Source organism: Primulina tabacum, chromosome 10 (assembly GCF_025594145.1).
Source record: "Primulina tabacum isolate GXHZ01 chromosome 10, ASM2559414v2, whole genome shotgun sequence".
NCBI lineage: Eukaryota > Viridiplantae > Streptophyta > Magnoliopsida > Lamiales > Gesneriaceae > Primulina > Primulina tabacum.
In genome coordinates this window covers 88965-102473 of record NC_134559.1, presented here as the reverse complement: position 1 = coordinate 102473, position 13509 = coordinate 88965, and the positions used below count along the sequence as shown (strand labels likewise).

At 43.0% G+C, this 13509-nt stretch overlaps 12 non-coding genes and 3 pseudogenes across 12 annotated transcripts; all 15 read right to left on the bottom strand.

Moving 5' to 3' along the window:
- Nucleotides 1-544: 544 nt before the first annotated feature.
- On the bottom strand, nucleotides 545-663 carry LOC142509521 (5S ribosomal RNA). Its single transcript, XR_012807691.1, has one exon. It is a non-coding gene; the product is annotated as a 5S ribosomal RNA (ribosomal RNA).
- Nucleotides 664-1317: 654 nt separating this feature from the next.
- On the bottom strand, nucleotides 1318-1436 carry LOC142506420 (5S ribosomal RNA). Its single transcript, XR_012804714.1, has one exon. It is a non-coding gene; the product is annotated as a 5S ribosomal RNA (ribosomal RNA).
- A 684-nt stretch (nucleotides 1437-2120) lies between these two features.
- On the bottom strand, nucleotides 2121-2239 carry LOC142512072 (5S ribosomal RNA; annotated as a pseudogene).
- Nucleotides 2240-3522: 1283 nt separating this feature from the next.
- LOC142507041 (5S ribosomal RNA) lies at nucleotides 3523-3641 on the bottom strand. Its single transcript, XR_012805308.1, has one exon. It is a non-coding gene; the product is annotated as a 5S ribosomal RNA (ribosomal RNA).
- A 342-nt stretch (nucleotides 3642-3983) lies between these two features.
- LOC142508918 (5S ribosomal RNA) lies at nucleotides 3984-4102 on the bottom strand. Its single transcript, XR_012807115.1, has one exon. It is a non-coding gene; the product is annotated as a 5S ribosomal RNA (ribosomal RNA).
- A 1299-nt stretch (nucleotides 4103-5401) lies between these two features.
- LOC142507947 (5S ribosomal RNA) lies at nucleotides 5402-5519 on the bottom strand. The gene has a single exon (XR_012806182.1). It is a non-coding gene; the product is annotated as a 5S ribosomal RNA (ribosomal RNA).
- Nucleotides 5520-6205: 686 nt separating this feature from the next.
- Nucleotides 6206-6324, bottom strand: LOC142508443 (5S ribosomal RNA). The gene has a single exon (XR_012806654.1). It is a non-coding gene; the product is annotated as a 5S ribosomal RNA (ribosomal RNA).
- Nucleotides 6325-7006: 682 nt separating this feature from the next.
- Nucleotides 7007-7125, bottom strand: LOC142508686 (5S ribosomal RNA). The gene has a single exon (XR_012806890.1). It is a non-coding gene; the product is annotated as a 5S ribosomal RNA (ribosomal RNA).
- Nucleotides 7126-8553: 1428 nt separating this feature from the next.
- LOC142511966 (5S ribosomal RNA) lies at nucleotides 8554-8673 on the bottom strand (annotated as a pseudogene).
- Nucleotides 8674-9355: 682 nt separating this feature from the next.
- Nucleotides 9356-9474, bottom strand: LOC142515153 (5S ribosomal RNA). Its single transcript, XR_012811011.1, has one exon. It is a non-coding gene; the product is annotated as a 5S ribosomal RNA (ribosomal RNA).
- Nucleotides 9475-10132: 658 nt separating this feature from the next.
- Nucleotides 10133-10250, bottom strand: LOC142509380 (5S ribosomal RNA). Its single transcript, XR_012807557.1, has one exon. It is a non-coding gene; the product is annotated as a 5S ribosomal RNA (ribosomal RNA).
- Nucleotides 10251-10893: 643 nt separating this feature from the next.
- On the bottom strand, nucleotides 10894-11012 carry LOC142509217 (5S ribosomal RNA). Its single transcript, XR_012807402.1, has one exon. It is a non-coding gene; the product is annotated as a 5S ribosomal RNA (ribosomal RNA).
- Nucleotides 11013-11633: 621 nt separating this feature from the next.
- On the bottom strand, nucleotides 11634-11751 carry LOC142517267 (5S ribosomal RNA). The gene has a single exon (XR_012813021.1). It is a non-coding gene; the product is annotated as a 5S ribosomal RNA (ribosomal RNA).
- Nucleotides 11752-12436: 685 nt separating this feature from the next.
- On the bottom strand, nucleotides 12437-12554 carry LOC142512033 (5S ribosomal RNA; annotated as a pseudogene).
- A 613-nt stretch (nucleotides 12555-13167) lies between these two features.
- On the bottom strand, nucleotides 13168-13286 carry LOC142515598 (5S ribosomal RNA). Its single transcript, XR_012811434.1, has one exon. It is a non-coding gene; the product is annotated as a 5S ribosomal RNA (ribosomal RNA).
- Nucleotides 13287-13509: the final 223 nt, after the last annotated feature.

Sequence of the window (13509 nt, the reverse complement as noted above, 5' to 3'; positions counted from 1 at the left end):
ACCTCCCTGGGCAGTCCTCGTGTCGCGATCGTTTACTTAAATTATAGCTAAAACGGTCGAAATAATTGTTTTTAATGAGTTAACCTTCTCCGGATTAATTTGCTTCATACCCTTTTCCGCACAGAACTAGTTCACGACAACAAAAATCGCTTAATTTTACCAAAAAATAGAAAAAAAATAAGAAGAAGAAAATAGCGAATGTAAAGCTATTATTATTCCTGAGATACGATGAAATGGAACCAGAATCGAATTTCAGACTTCCTAAGCGTATTTCTCGAGGAAACGGAAGCATAACAGAAGCGGAAAATCGCAAATTAGAGATCTTATAGAAGGAATTCGGCTAAAATCTCGCCAGCTCATTGCGGAGTAATGAGTCTCGTTCGTTTGCCCGTTTTACAATCAAATTAGGCTACAATTTTGTTCAAATTCGGCAGTGCCCGAGCTACGTTAATTTAAAATGTCTTATCTAGTCCGATCGAGATTCAGATGATTTGAGCCGAAAATTGTATGTCAACAAGTAATCAAAAATAGAAAAACACGGAAAGGGGTGCAACACGAGGACTTCCCAGGAGGTCACCCATCCTGGTACAGTTCTCACCTAAGCACGCTAAACTTCTGAGTTCTGATGGGATCCAGTGCATTAGTGCTTGTATGATCGCACCCGACATTGAGTGGGATGTTTATTCTTATATCCCTCATGTACGTGTGGAGCAGGCAGCGATGGACAACACGCGGCACTGCTCTATCCCAATCAGAACCATGAAGTTAAGCGTTCTAGCGATGGAAGAGCGAGGGTGGGTGACCTCCCTGGGCAGTCCTCGTGTCGCGACCGTTTACGTAAATTATAGCTAAAACAGTCGAAATAATTGTTTTTAATGAGTTAACCGTCTCCGGATTAATTTGCGTCATGTCCAAATCCGCACAGAACCAGTTCACGACAACAAAAATCGCTTAATTTTACCAAAAAATAGAAAAAAAATAAGAAGAAGAAAATAGCGAATGTAAAGCTATTATTATGCCTGAGATACGATAAAATGGAACCAGAATCGAATTTCAGACTTCCTAAGCGTATTTCTCGAGGAAACGGAAGCATAACAGAAGCGGAAAATCGCAAATTAGAGGGTCTTAGAGAAGGAATTCGGCTAAAATCTCGCCAGCTCATTGCTATGCAATATAATTAGCCTACAATTTTATCCAAATCCGGCAGTGCCCGAGCTACGTTGATTTCACATGCCTTATCTGGTCCCGATCGAGATTCAGATGATTTGAGCCGAAAATCGTCTGTCAACAGATAATCAAAAATAGAAAACACGAAAAGAGGTGCAACACGAGGACTTCCCAGGGGGTCGCCCATCCTAATACTGCTCTCGCCTAAGGACGCTTAACTTCGGAGTTCTGATGGGATCCGGTGCATTAGTTCTGGTATGATCGCACTCGACATTGAGTGGAATTTTTATTCTTATATCTCTCGAGTACGTGTGGAGCGGGCGACGATGGACAACACGAGGCACTGCTCTCGCCCAATCAGAACCATGAATTTAAGCGTTCTGGCGCGATGGCAGAGCTAGGATGGGTGACCTCCCTAGGAAGTCCTCCTGTTGCGACCGTTTACGTAAATTATGGCTAAAACAGTCGAAATAATTGTTTTTAATGAGTTAACCGTCTTTGGAGTAATCTGCGTCATACCCTTCCCCACAGAATCGGCTCACGGCAACAAAAAACGCTAAATGTTCCCAGAAAATAGAAAAAAAAATAAGAAGAAGAAAATAGCGAATGTAAAGTTATTATTATGCCTGAGATACGATAAAATGGAACAGGAATCGAATTTCAAACTTCCTAAGCAGATTTCTCGAGGAAACGGAAGCTTAACAAAAGCGGAAAATCGCAAATTAAAGGGTCTAAGAGAAGGAATTCGGCTAAAATCTCTCCAGCTCATTGCGGAGTAATGTGTCTCGTTCGTTTGCCCGTTTACAATCAAATTAGGAAATAATTTTGTCCAAATCCGGCACTGCCCGAGCTACGTTGATTTCACATGTCTTATCTGGTCCCGATCGAGATTCAGATGATTTGAGCCGAAAATCGTATGTCACCAAGTAATCAAAAATAGAAAAACACGAAAAAGGGTAAAACAAGTCGACTTCACAGGGGGTCACCCATCCTAGTACTGCTCTTGCCCAAGCACGCTTAAATTCGGAGTTCTGATGGGATCCGGTGCATTATTGCAGGTATGATCGCACCCGACATTGAGTGGGATTTTTTTTCTTATATCTCTCGAGTACGTGTGGAGCGGGCGACGATGGACAACACGCGACACTGCTCTCGCCAAATCAGAACCATGAAGTTAAGCGTTCTGGCGCGATGGCTGAGCTAGGATGGGTGACCTCCATGGGAAGTCCTCGTGTCGCGACCGTTTACGTAATTTATAGCTAAAACAGTCGAAATAATTGTTTTTAATGAGTTAACCGACTCGGAGTAATCTGCGTCATACTCTTTTCCGCACAGAACCGGCTCACAACAACAAAAATCGCTAAATGTTCTTAAAATAGAAAAAAATAAGAAGAAGAAAATAACGAATGTAAAGATATTATTATGCCTGGGATACGATAAAATGGAACCGGAATCGAATTTTGGATTTCCTAAGCGGATTTCTCGAGGAATCAGAAGCTTAACAGAAGCGGAAAATCGCAAATTAGAGGGTCTTAGAGAAGGAATTCGGCTAAAATCTCGCCAGCTCCGCAATGAGTCTCAGTCATTTGCCCGTTTACCCATCCTAGTACTGCTCTTGCCCAAGCACGCTTAACTTCGGAGTTCTGATTGGATCCCGTGCGTTAGTGCAGGTATGATTGCACCCGACATTGAGTGGGATGTTTATTCTTATATCTCTCGAGTACGTGTGGAGCGGACGACGATGGACAACACGCGGCACTACACTCGCCCAATCAGAACCATGAAGTTAAGCGTTCTGGCGCGATGGCCGAGCCAGGATGGGTGACCTTCCTGGGAAGTCATGGTGTCCCGACCGTTTACGTAAATTATGGCTAAATTAGTCGAAATAATTTTTTTAATGAGTTAACCGTCTCCGGAGTAATCTGCGTCATATCTTTCCACACAGAACCGGCTCACAGCAACAAAAATCGCTAAATGTTCCCAGAAAATAGAAAAAAAATAAGAAGAAGAAAACAGCGAATGTAAAGCTATTATTATGCATGAGATACGAGAAAATGGAACAGGAATCGAATTTCGAACTTCCTAAGCGGATTTCTCGATGAAACGGAAGCTTAACTGAAGCGGAAAATCATAAATTAGAGGGCTTTAGAGAAGGAATTCGGCTAAAATCTCAATCCGCAATGAGCCTCGTTCGTTGCCCGTTTACAATCAAATTAGGCTACGATTTTGTCCAAATTTGGCAGTGCCCGAGCTACGTTGATTTCACAAGTTTTATCTGGTCACGATTGAGATTCAGATTATTTGAGCCAAAAATCGGCTGTCAACAAGTAATCAAAAATTGAATTAACACGAAAAAGGGTGCAACACTTGAACTTCCCAAGGGGTCGCCCATCCTAGTACTGGTCTCGCCCAAGCATGCTTAACTTCGAAGTTCTAATGGGATCCGATGCATTAGTGCTGGTATGATCGCACCCGACATTGAGTGGGTTGTTTATTCTTATATCCCTCGAGTACGTGTGAAGCGGGTGGCGATAGACAACAAGCAGCACTGCTCTCGCCCAATCAGAACCATGAAATTAAGCGTTCTGGTGCGATGGCAGAGCTAGGATGGGTGACCTACCGGGAAGTTCATTGCGGAGTAATGTGTCTCGTTCGTTTGCCCGTTTACAATCAAATTAGGAAATAATTTTGTCCAAATCCGGCACTGCCCGAGCTACGTTGATTTCACATGTCTTATCTGGTCCCGATCGAGATTCAGATGATTTGAGCCGAAAATCGTCTGTCAACAAGTAATCAAAAATAGATTAACACGAAAAGAGGTGCAACACGAGGACTTCGCAGGGGGACACCCATCCTAGTACTGCTCTAGCCCAAGCACGGTTGACTTCAAAGTTCTGATGGGATCCGGTGCATTAGTGCTGGTATGATCGCACCCGACATTGAGTAGGATGTTTATTCTTATATTCCTCGAGTACGTGTGGAGCGGGCGGCGATGGACAACACGCGGCACTGCTCTCGCCCAATAAGAACCATGAAGTTAGCGTTCTGGCGCGATGGCAGAGTTAGTATGGGTGACCTCCCTGGGAAGGCCTCGTGTCGCGACCGTTTACGTAAATTATGGCTAAAACAGTCGAAATAATTGTTTTAATGAGTTAACCGTCTCCGGAGTAATCTGCCTCATACCCTTCCGCACAGAACCGGCTCACAAAAATAAAAATCGCTAAATGTTCCCAGAAAATAGAAAAAAATAAGAAGAAGAAAATAGCGAATATAAAGCTATTATTATGCCTGAGATACCATAAAATGGAAAAAGAATCGAATTTGGAACTTCCTAAGCGGATTTCTCGAGAAAACAGAAGCTTAACAGAAGCGGAAAATCACAAATTAGAGGGTCTTAGAGAAGGAATTCGGCTAAAATCTCTTCAGCTCATTGCGAAGCAATGAGTCTCATTTTTTTGCCCGTTTACAATCAAATTAGGCTACAATTTTGTCCAAATCCGGCAATGCCCGAGCTACGTTGATTTCACATGTCTTATCTAGTCCCGATCGAGATTCAGATGATTTGAGCCGAAAATCGTCTGTTAACAAGTAATCAAAAATAGATTAACACGAAAAGTGGTGCAACACGAGGACTTCCCAGGGGTCACCCAGCCTAGTACTGTTCTAGCGCGATGGCAGAGCTATGATGGGTGACCTCCCAGGGAAGTCCTCCTGTCGCGACCGTTTACGTGAATTATGGATAAAACAGTTGATATAATTGTTTTTCATGAGTTAATCGAATCCGGAGTAATCTACGTCATACACTGCCGCACAGAACCGGCTCACAAAAACAAAAATCGCTAAATGTTCCCAGAAAATAGAAAAAATTAAGAAGAAGAAAATAGCAAATGTAAAGCTATTATTATGCCTGGGATACGATAAAATGGAACCGGAATCGAATTTCGAACTTCCTACGCGGATTTCTCGATGAAACAGAAGCTTAACAAAAGCAGAAAATCGCAAATTAGAGGGTCTTAGAGAAGGAATTCGCCTAAAATCTCGCCAGCTCATTGCATAGCAATGAGTCTCGTTCGTTTGCCCGTTTACAATATAATTAGCCTACAATTTTGTCCAAATTCGGCAGTGCCCGAGCTACGTTGATTTCACATGCCTTATCTGGTCCCGATCGAGATTCAGATGATTTGTGCCGAAAATCGGCTGTCAACAAGCAATCAAAAATAGAAAATCACGAAAAGGGGTGCAACACGAGGACTTCCCAGGGGTCACCCAGCCTAGTACTGCTCTTGCCCAAGCACGTTTAACATCGGAGTTCTGATGGGATCCGGTGCATTAGTGCTGGTATGATCGGACCCGACATTGAGTGGGATGTTTATTCTTCTTATATCTCTCGAGAACATGTGGAGCGGGCTACGATGGACATCACGCGGCACTGCTCTCGCCCAATCAGAACCATGAAGTTAAGCGTTCTCGCGCGATGGCAGAGCTAGGATGGGTGACCTTCCTGGGAAGTCCTCGTGTCTCGACCGTTTACGTAAATTATGGCTAAAACAGTCGAAATAATTGTTTTTAATGAGTTAACCGTCTCCAGAGTAATCATCGTCATACCCTTCCGCACAGAACCGGCTCACGGCAACAAAAATTGCAAAATGTTCTCAGAAAATAGAAAACAAATAAGAGGAAGAAAATATCGAATGTAAAGCTATTATTATGCCTGAGATACGATAAAATGGAACAGGAATCGAATTTCAAACTTTCTAAGAAGATTTCTCGAGGAAAAGGAAGCTTAACAGAAGCGGAAAATCGCAAATTAGAGGGTCTTAGAGAAAGAATTCGGCTAAAATCTCGCCAGCTCATTGCGGAGTAATGTGTCTCGTTCGTTTGCCCGTTTACAATCAAATTAGAAAATAATTTTGTCCAAGTCCGGCAATGCCCGAGCTACGTTGATTTCACATGTCTTATCTGATCCCGATCGAGATTCAGATGATTTGAGCCGAAAATCGTCTGTCAACAAGTAATAAAAAATAGATTAACACGAAAAGAGGTGCAACACGAGGACTTCCCAGGAGGTCACCCGTCCTAGTACTGCTCTAGCCCAAGCACGGTTGACTTCGGAGTTATGATGGGATCCGGTGCATTAGTGCTGGTATGATCGCACCCGACATTGAGTAGGATGTTTATTTTTATATCCCTTGAGTACGTGTGGAGCGGGCGGCGATGGACAACATGCGGCACTGTTCTCGCCCAATCAGAACCATGAAGTTAGCGTTCTGGCGCGATGGCAGAGTTAGTATGGGTGACCTCCCTGGGAAGTCCTCGTGTCGGGACCGTTTACGTAAATTATGGCTAAAACAGTCGAAATATTTGTTTTAATGAGTTAACCGTCTCCGAAGTACTCTGCGTCATACCCTTCCGCACAGAACCGGCTCACAACAATAAAAATCGCTAAATGTTCCCAGAAAATAGAAAAAAATATAAGAAGAAGAAAATAGCGAATGTAAAGCTATTATTATGCCTGAGATACGATAAAATGGAACAAGAATCGAATTTCGAACTTCCTAAGCGGATTTTTCGAGGAAACGGAAGCTTAACAGAAGCGGAAAATCGCAAATTAGAGGGTCTTAGAGAAGGAATTCGGCTAAAATCTCGTCAGCTCATTGCGAAGCAATGAGTCTCATTTTTTTGCCCGTTTACAATCAAATTAGGCTACAATTTTGTCCAAATCCGGCAATGCCCGAGCTACGTTGATTTCACATGTCTTATCTAGTCCCAATCGAGATTTAGATGATTTGAGCCGAAAATCGTCTGTCAACAAGTAATCAAAAATAGATTAACACGAAAAGTGGTGCAACAAGAGGACTTCCCAGGGAGTCACCCATCCTAGTACTGCTCTAGCCCAAGCACGGTTGACTTCGGAGTTCTGATGGGATCCGGTGCATTAGTGCTGGTATGATCGCACCCGACATTGAGTTGGATTTTTATTCTTATATCCCTCGAGTACGTGTGGAGCGGGCGGCGATGGACAACACGCGGCACTACTCTCGCCAAATCAGAACCATGAAGTTAAGCGTTCTGGCGCGATGGCAGAGCTATGATTGGTGACCTCCCTGGGAATTCCTCGTGTCGCGACCGTTTACGTAAATTATGGCTAAAACAGTCGAAATAATTGTTTTTAATGAGTTAATCGAATCCGGAGTAACCTACGTCATACCCTGCCGCACAGAATCGGCTCACAACAAAAAAAATCGATAAATGTTCCCAGAAAATAAATAAAAAAATAAGAAGAAGAAAATAGCGAATGTAAAGCTATTATTATGCCTGGGATTCGATAAAATGGAACCGGAATCGAATTTCGAACTTCCTACGCGGATTTCTCGATGAAACGGAAGCTTAACAGAAGCGGAAAATCGCAAATTAGAGGGTCTTAGAGAAGGAATTCGGCTAAAATCTCGTCAGCTCATTGCGGAGTAATGAGTCTCGTTCGTTTGCCTGTTTACAATCAAATTAGGCTACAATTTTGTCCAAATCCGGCATTTCTCGAGCTACGTTGATTTCACATGCCTTATCTGGTCCCGATCGAGATTCAGATGATTTGAGCCAAAAATCGGCTGTCAACAAGTAATTAAAAATAGAAAATCACGAAAAGGGGTGCAACACGAGGACTTCCCAGGGGTCACCCTGCCTAGTGCTGGTATGATCGCACCCGACATTGAGTGGGATGTTTATTCTTCTTATATCTCTCGAGTACGTGTGGAGCGGGCGACGATGGACAACACGCGGCACTGTTCTCTTCCAATCAGAACCATGAAGTTAAGCGTTCTCGCGCGATGGCAGAGCTAGGATGGGTGACCTTCCGGGAAGTCCTCGTGTCGCGACCATTTACGTAAATTATGGCTAAAACAGTCGAAATAATTATTTTTAATGAGTTAACCGTCTTCGGAGTAATCATTGTCATACCCTTCCGCACAGAACCGGCTCACGGCAACAAAAATAGCAAAATGTTCCCAGAAAATAGAAATAAAATAAGAATAAGAAAATATCAAATGTAAAGCTATTATTATGCCTGAGATACGATAAAATGGAACAGGAATCGAATTTCAAACTTTCTAAGAGGATTTCTTGAGGAAACGGAAGCTTAACAGAAGCGGAAAATCGCAAATTAGAGGGTCTTAGAGAAGGAATTCGGCTAAAATCTCGCCAGCTCATTGCGGAGAATGAGTCTCGTTCGTTTGCCCGTTTACAATCAAATTACGCTACAATTTTGTCCAAATCCGGTAGTGCCTGAGCTATGTTGATTTCACATGTCTTATCTGGTCCCGATCGAGATTCAGATGATTTGAGCCAAAAATCGTCTGTCAACAAGTAATCAAAAAAACAAAAACACGAAATAGGGTGCATCACGAGGACTTCCCAGGGGGTCACCCATCCTAGTACTTCTCTCGCCCAGGCACGCTTAAGTTTTTGAGTTTTGATAGGATCCGGTGCATTAGTGCTGGTATGATCGCACTCGAAATTGTTTGGAATTTTTATTCTTATATCCCTCGAGTACGTGTGGAGCGGGCGGCGATAGACAACACGCGGCACTGCTCTCGTCCAATCAGAACCATAAAGTAAAGCGTTCTGGCGCGATGGCAGAGCTAGGATGGATGACCTCCCTGGAAAGTCCTCGTGTCACGACCGTTTACGTAAATTATGGGTAAAACAGTCGAAATAATTGTTTTTAATGAGTTAAACGTCTCCGGAGTAATCTACGTCATACCTTTCCGCACAGAACCTGCTCACGACAACAGAAATAGCTAAATGTTCCTAGAAAATAGAAAAAAATAAGAATAAGAAAAAATCGAATGTAAAGCTATTATTATGCTTGGGATACGATAAAATGGAACCGGAATCGAATTTCAAACTTCCTAAACGGATTTCACGAGGAAACAGAAGCTTAACAGAAGCGGAAAATCGCAAAATAGAGGGTCTTAGAAAAGGAATTCGGATAAAATCTCACCAGCACATTGCGGAGCAATGAGTCGCATTCATTTGCCTGTTTACAATCAAATTAGGCTACAATTTTGTCCAAATCCGACAGTGCCCGAGCTACGTTGATTTCACATGTCTTATCTGGTCCCGATCGAGATTCAGATGATTTGAGCCGAAAATCGTCTGTCAACAAGTAATCAAAAATATAAAAACACGTAAAACGGTGCAACACGAGGACATCCTAGGGGGTCACCCATCCTAGTACTGCTCTCGCCCAAGCACGCTTAACTTCGGAGTTCTGATGGGATCCGGTGCATTAGTGCTGGTATGATCGCACCCGACATTGAGTTGGATTTTTATTCTTATATACCTTGAGTACGTGTGGAGTGGGCGGCGATGGACAACACGCGGCACTACTCTCGCCAAATCAGAACCATGAAGTTAAGCGTTCTGGCGCGATGGCAGAGCTAAGATGGGTGACCTCCCTGGGAAGTCCACGTGTTGCTACCGTTTACGTAAATTATAGCTAAAACAGTCGAAATAATTGTTTTTAATGAGTTTACCGTCTCCGGAGTAATCTGCATCATACCCTTCCGCACAGAACCGGCTCACGACAACAAAAATCGCTAAATGTTCCCAGAAAATAGCGAATGTAAAGCTATTATTATACCTGGAATACGATAAAATGGAACCGAAATCGAATTTCGGACTTTCTTAGCGGATTTCTCGAGGAAACGGAAGTTTAACAGAAGCGTAAAATCGCAAATTAGAGGGTCTTAGAAAAGGAAATCGGCTAAAATCTCGCCACCTTGTTACGGAGTAATGAGTCTCGTTCGTTTGCCCGTTTACAATCAAATTAGGAAAAAATTTTGTCCAAATCCGACAGTGCCTGAGCTACGTTGATTTCACATGTCTTATATGGTCTCGATCGAGATTCAGATGATTTGAGCCGAAAATCGTCTGTCAACAAGTAATCAAAAATAGAAAAACACGAAAAGGGGTGCAACACGAGGACTTCCCAGGGGTCACCTATCCTAGTACTGCTCTCGCCCAAGCATGCTTAACTTCGGAGTTCTGATGGGATGCGGTGCATTAGTGTTGGTATGATCGCACCCGACATTAAGTAGTATGTTTATTCTTATATCTCTCGAGTACGTGTGGAGCGGGCGGCGATGGACAACACTCGGCACTGCTCAAGCCCAATCAGAACTATGAAGTTAAGCGTTCTGTCGCGATGGAAGAGTTAGGATGGGTGACCTCCCTGGGCAGTCCTCGTGTCGCGACCGTTTATGTAAATTATGGCTTAAACAGTCTAATTAATTATTTTTACTGAGTTAACCATTTCCGGAGTAATCTGTGTCATACCCTTCCGCACAGAACCAGCTCAGAACAACAAAAATCGCTAAATGTTCCTAGAAAATAAAAAAAAAATAAGAAGAAAAAAATAACGAATGTAAAGCTATTATCATGCCTGGGATAGGATAAAATGGAACCGGAATCGAATTTCGGACTTCCTAAGCTAATTTCTCGAGAAAATAGAAGCTTAAAAAAAGCGGAAAATCACAAATTAGAAAGTCTTAGAGAAGGAGTCTCGTTCGTTTGCTCGTTTACAATTAAATTAGGCTACAATTTTGTCCCAATACGGCAGTGCCCGAGCTACGTTTATTTCACATGTCTTATCTGGTCCGATCGAGATTCAGATGATTTGAGCCGAAAATCGTCAGTCAACAAGTAATCAAAAATAGAAAAACACGAAAAGGGGTGCAAAACGAGGACATCCTAGGGGGTCACCCATCCTAGTACTGCTCTCGCCCAAACACGCTTAACTTCAGAGTTCCGATGGGATCTGGTGCATTAGGGCTGGTACGATCGCACCCGACATTGAGTGGGATGTTTATTCTTATATCCCTCGAGTACGTGTGGAGCAGGCGGCGATGGACAATACGCGGCACTGCTCTAGCCCAATCAGAACCATGAAGTTAAGCGTTCTGGCTGACGGCAGAGTTAGGATGGGTGACCTCCTAGGGAAGTCCTCGTGTCGCGACCGTTTACGTAAATTATGGCTAAAACAGTCGAAATAATTGTTTTTAATGAGTTAACTGTCCACGGAGTAATCTGCGTCATACCCATCCGCACATAACCGGCTCACTACAACAAAAATCGCTAAATGTTGCCAGAAAATAGAAAAAAATAAGAAGAAAAAATAGCGAATGTAATGCTATTATTATGCATGGGATACGATAAAATGGAAATGGAATCGAATTTCGACTTCCTAAGCGAATTTCTCGAGGAAACGGAAACTTAACAGAAGCAGAAAATCGCAATGAGTCTCGTTCGTTTGCCCGTTTACAATCAAATTACCCTACAATTTTGTCCAAATCCGGCATTTCTCGAGCTACGTTGATTTCACATGTTTTATCTTGTCCCGATAGAGATTCAGATGATTTGAGCCGAAAATAGTCTGTCAGCAAGTAATAAAAAATAAAAAAACACGATTAGGGTTGCAACACGAGGACTTCCCAGGGGGTCACCCATCATAGTACTGCTCTCGCCAAGAACTCTTAACTTCGGAGTTCTGATGGGATCCGGTGCATTAGTGCTGGTATGATCGCACCCGACATTGAGTGGGATGTTTATTCTTATATCCCTCGAGTACATGTGGAGCGGGCGGCGATAGACAACACGCGGCACTTCTCTCGCCCAATCAGAACCATGAAGTTAAGCGCTCAGGCGCGATGGCAGAGCGAGGATGGGTGACCTCCCTGGGCAGTCCTCTTGTCGCGACCGTGTACGTAAATTATGAGTAAAAGAGTCGAAATAATTGTTTTTAATGAGTTAACCGTCTCCGGAGTAATCTGCGTCATACCCTTCCGCACAGAACCGGCTCACGACAACAAAAAATCGCTTAATGTTTCCAAAAAATAGAAAAAAATAAGAAGAAGAAAATAGCGAATGTAAAGCTATTATTATGCCTGTGATACGATAAAATGGAAACGGAATCAAATTTTGAACTACCTAAGCGGATTTCTCGAGGAAACGGAAGCTTAACAGAAGCGGAAAATCGCAAATTAGAGGGACTTAGAGAAGGAATTCAGCTAAAATATCGCTAGCTCATTGCGGAGTAATGAGTCTCGTTCGTTTGCCCGTTTATAATCAAATTAGGCCACAATTTTGTCCAAATCCAGCTGTGCTCGAGCTACGTTGATTTCACAAGTCTTATATGGTCCCGATCGAGATTCAGATGATTTGAGCCGTAAATCGTCTATCAACAAATAATAAAAAAAATAGAAAAACACGAAAAGGGGTGCAACACGAGGACTTCCCAGGGGGTCACCCATCCTAGTACTGCTCTAGCCCAAGCACGCTTAACTTCAGAGTTTTTATGCGACCGGTGCATTATTGCTGGTATGATCGCACCAGACATTGATTGGGATTTTTACTCAAATATCCCTTGAGTACGTGTGGAGCGGGCGACGATTGAAAACACGCGGCCTCCCTGGGCAGTCCTCGAGTCGCGACCGTTTACGTAAATTATGGCTAAATAGTCGAAATAATTATTTTTAATGAGTTAACCGTCTCCGGAGTAATCTACGTTATGCCATTCCGCACTGAACCGGCTCACGACAACAAAAATCGCTAAATGTTCCCAAAAAATACAAAAAAAATAAGAAGAAGAAAATAGCGAAGGTAAAGCTTATATTATGCCTAGGATACGATAAAATGGAACATGAATCGAATTTCGAACTTCCTAAGCGGACTTCATTAGGAAACGGATGATTAACAGAAGCGAAAAATCGCAAATTAGAGGGTCTTAGAAAAGGAATTCGGATAAAATCTCACCAGCACATTGCGGAGCAATGAGTCGCGTTCATTTGCCTGTTTACAATCAAATTAGGCTACAATTTTGTCCAAATCCGACAGTGCCCGAGCTACGTTGATTTCACATGTCTTATCTGGTCCCGATCGAGATTCAGATGATTTGAGCCGAAAATCGTCTGTCAACAAGTAATCAAAAATATAAAAACACGTAAAACGGTGCAACACGAGGACATCCTAGGGGGTCACCCATCCTAGTACTGCTCTCGCCCAAGCACGCTTAACTTCGGAGTTCTAATGGGATCCGGTGCATTAGTGCTGGTATGATCGCACCCGACATTGAGTGGGATTTTTATTCTTATATACCTCGAGTACGTGTGGAGCGGGCGGCGATGGACAACACGCAGCACTACTCTCGCGAAATCAAAACCATGAAGTTAAGCGTTCTGGCGCGATGGCAGAGCTAAGATGGGTGACCTCCATGGGAAGTCCTCGTGTTGCTACCGTTTACGTAAATTATAGCTAAAACAGTCGAAATAATTGTTTTTAATGAGTTAA